Here is a 4,357-nt window from a genome sequence, read left to right as displayed (position 1 = left end):
TGCCTATGTGTGTGTGCCTGTGTGTGTCTGCATGTGCATGGGTGTACATGGATGTGTATGTGCATGCCAGTATGTGTATGTGTGTGTGTTTGTGTGTGTGTGTGTGCTTGTGGTGTCTGCATGTGCATGTGTGTGGGTTGTACGTGTGTGTGTGTGCATGTATGTCAGTATGTGTGTGTATGAGTGTGTGTGTATGTGTGTATGCATGTGCGTGTGTGCCTGTGTGTGTCTGCATGTGCATGTGTATGCATGCACATGTGTGTGCATGCCAGTATGTGCATGTGTGTGTTTGTATGTGTGTGTGTTGTGTGTGTGTATGTGTGTGTTTGAGTTCATGATATTTAATGAGAAAAATGCTAAGACTTTTCATTCCTATACTTTTAATTCACTATTTCATGACTGTATACTACATCATTTCTAAAGGAAAGTATTTCTTCTTTGTCAAGCAAGTATGAGTCTAAAAGTCTTCATGTTGTCCACAATCTTAACATTGAACCCAGCATAGTGATCAGCTCGGGAACATAAGAATATGAACATTTGGATTACCCGAAGGTTACATCATGGCTGAAACTGCCATTGAATTCTTAGTAACCCATTTCTGTACATCATGTATCTTTCTTTGACTGGGATCATAGATAAGTGACTGGCAAGGGTGAAACCATAGTTTTGTAACAACCTTTATATGAATGAGGCAAAATTCTAAGTTCTGTGCAACTTCTGTGAAAATAAAACCTTAAAAGGAATAGTATTAGGGGACACTTTGTATATCTGGATGTAGTAGACACAGCATTGCTCAGGTGTCAGTGAGCTTTTCCTAACTCTAAGGTTTAGAGCAATTCGAGCACCCAGGTGGGTTTTCAGACTTGAAATATATCTGCTGTCATTGAGGAGCTTCGATCTAACTTACCTTAGATTCAAAAGTTTGATATTTAACTAACCATTGTCATACTTTACTATGACATTTACTTAGGCTGATATAGGATGAGATGTGTTTGAATCTGGTTCTATAAGTACATATAAGGATATATGAGTACATATATATTCTATGTAAGTACATAGGCATAGTGAACTGTTATCTATCACACCATGTCTGCCATGGAATAATGGGGCACCATTATTCCTATGGAATAGCAAATTATCTCAAGCTTCTATGTTGCTTCTTCTATTCAAGCTTCTTTGTTGACAATTTGGCAGGTCACTTGAACATTTAAAATGGACTATCAAACTATTTAACAGGAATGCTTAAAAGCTCCTAAATTATGACAAAACTAAATGGAAGGTTACAAAAATAACCGAAGTTTATAGAATCACTGTAAAAATGACACAGATATAGAAGAACTTTCTAATTAAGTTACCCAGTTGGCAATATGCAACTCATTTGGATGAAGTCCTTGAGCAGACTGGCCCTGAGTATCCTCTGAAATGACAGCCTGAAGCATGGCACTGCCACCTCTTCAGTCTTCATGAAGACATGCAACGTCCAGGAGTGCAGAAATTTTCTCCAATTTTCAAAAATTAAGTCAAGATATTAATCCCCAGAAATATGAAAAATGATACACATCAACTGTAAAGGTCCACTAATGTATATATCTACACATATATCATTATAGTTATAGATACAGGTGTGTACCTCTCTCTCTTTCTCTCTCTCTCTCTCTCTCTCTCTCTCTCTTTGTGTATATGTGATAAACATAATCATGTCCCTTATACATAAGTGTTTCAGGTCTGACCTTCTGACATTTAATTTTGAACGAGAAGAGTTCTCCCAGAATCTTCACTTCCAGTTTTTCTTCATGCAGGTGAGCTTTTCTCCTTCTCCCATTGACAAGTCTATTGTCCTTGCTCATGCTTTGTTTAAACTGTATGTTGGTGAGACTCTGGGTGCAGGGTCTGACATTCCTAAGATACACAATCTCACCAGCAAACTTCTTGTACCCTGACCCTGATGATCGCTCCACCTGTAATTATCTCTGAACCCGTGGTGCAGTTGTTGGATTGTAGGTGTAATCGGTTGGGGATGGATGCAGAACTCTGCTCTTTAATTGGTTATGGCTTTCAGAGATGATCTCTCTGTGTTGCAAAGAGAAGTTTTCTTGATGAGTGATGAGGACCACACTCACCTGTGTGTATAAGAGCGTACTAGAAGACAATCTACCTCAAAGAGTTTCTCAAAAGAGCCCCTTGTTAATGCTCTTTGTTCTTCCACAAAGAGATTCTGGAGAATCTGAGTTTGTCATTACTTGTGGGAATCACAGCTACAAATGAGAAGACTTTATTTATAGGTGCACACATGAATAAAAGCATTTTTCTGCACTTGGTAGAGTTGGTTTCAGTTCTGCTTTGCTTATGACTTTAGTTCAAATGGTTTTGGGAAAAATTTAACATGATAGTAAATAATTGCATCTATCCAAATTGATTATGAGCAATCGGTAAGACCAGTGTTATCTTTAAAATGCTAGACCCATTCTTACCACATTCTCAAGTCCCCAGTATAAAGCATACAACACCAAAACACAGAAAGGAAAAACCTTGCACTCTTCATGACACATATGAACAATACTCATGTGGAGTTTGTGTCTCTTTGTTTTTTCCCTTTCTTTTATTTTTCTTGCATGTGAATAGGTATATGATATTGATATGTAGGTATAGGTAAATGTATATGCATATTCACATAAATGTAGGCATAAACGTGTGGGCATGTGTGTACACATGAGTATAGAGGCCTAAAGTTGATATTGAGTGTCTTCCTTAATAACTCTTCAGGATATTGAGACAAGTTCTCCCCCTGAACCTGGAGCTTTCTAATTCCCAGGTAGCCTATCTGTCTAGATTGTCCAGAGCATCCCTCCTTGTTGCTTCCTACATATTAGGATTAAGAGCAGCTTACAGTTTTCCTCCCTTTAACATGGTTTCAAAGACAAGAACTCCTGTCTCTCTGCTTATGCAGCAGACACTTTGTCCACAGACCCATCTCCCCAGAGTTTGCATCTTACTTTTAATTGACAAATAATAATTGCGTGGTATTGGAGCATGATACAAATCTTGGGTACAGGCACACATTTTGGAATGAGTAAATCAAGTTACTTAGCGTAGGTACTGTCTTCCATATCTATCGGTTCGCTGGCCTGAGAACATTTAAAATGTTCCTTACAAGTGACACTGGAATGCACTGTAGAATGCATTATTACATTACAATTAATTGCAATCATATGTGACATACAGCACATCACTTGCTATTCTCATCCAGGTAATAGTGAACATATTGGCCAATGTTTCTCCCTCTTCAGGCAAACTCTCCTGAGCCACTCATCACTACTCTGCTCTCTACTAAGACCTTTTAAAATTCACGAGGATCTGTCTCCAATGTGTTGTTGATTCCTGTCAGGAAGCAGAAAGCTAGCTCACATGAAAATTTATAGTGACTTTACTATGGATGCTCTAAGAAAATAATTTGAAAATAAGATTTGATTTTACTTATGTATTTATGCTTGATAATGTGCACTGATGAGATCAATAATAATTAGAAATAATGAATGAATAGTTGCTTATTTACTTGTAAGCGATTCGACTTTAATAATACTGTTTTCCTCATTTCTATAGTATAAATTGATAACAAATTTTTCTAGCATTTTCATTCTATTTATCTTGGCATCAAACATACAGTTCATTTACAATTAATTTCTGTGTTCAAATACTTTTGTGATAGAATTTATGAGGTTCAGTTCTGTAGAAGAATTTCAATCTACCAAATGGCTGCTCGGGCAAGGGATTACATGCAAAGTTCTGGTTGGATTGACATACCTTTAATCCGTCTGGATGGTACACAGATACACTCTTAGTATACACATTTAATCCCAAACAATATCGTTAAGGTTAGTTTGTAAAAGAAAGGAGCCATGTTTGAAAGTAACTTCTAACTGGGGGGCAAACAAAGTGATGAATCAGATAGATTTGACAGAAGGAGTCAGAGATAGGATACACTGAACTCTGGGGAGAGCAAGCAGGAAACAGGGGGCTACTTAAGAGCAGCACAGAGTACATAAGTCAGTTCAGTGAGTTTAATTTAGTTGAGTTCAAGCAATGCAGTAGAGGTCAATTGAGTTCAGTCTGGTGCAGTTTAGTTGAGTGCAGCTGAGCTCAGTTCACTTCAGAGCGGTTCAATTTGGAGTAGTTCATTTCTTGCAGTTTAGTTTGAGGACTTCAGAGGCAGTTTTCCCAAGTAGAGCAATTCATTCAGAAGCTGAGAGAAGCCATCATCTTAGAAAGATTGAGCCAGAACGACTGAGTTGAACTAGCCAGCCAAAGTTCAGAAAGGGCGAGCTTATTCATCAGTAAATCTCTGAGATGATAATTACGT

This window comes from Rattus norvegicus, chromosome 7 (genome assembly GCF_036323735.1).
Source record: "Rattus norvegicus strain BN/NHsdMcwi chromosome 7, GRCr8, whole genome shotgun sequence".
Lineage (NCBI taxonomy): Eukaryota > Metazoa > Chordata > Mammalia > Rodentia > Muridae > Rattus > Rattus norvegicus.
The sequence above is the reverse complement of the archived record's forward strand: the minus strand, read 5'-3'. Positions refer to the sequence as shown.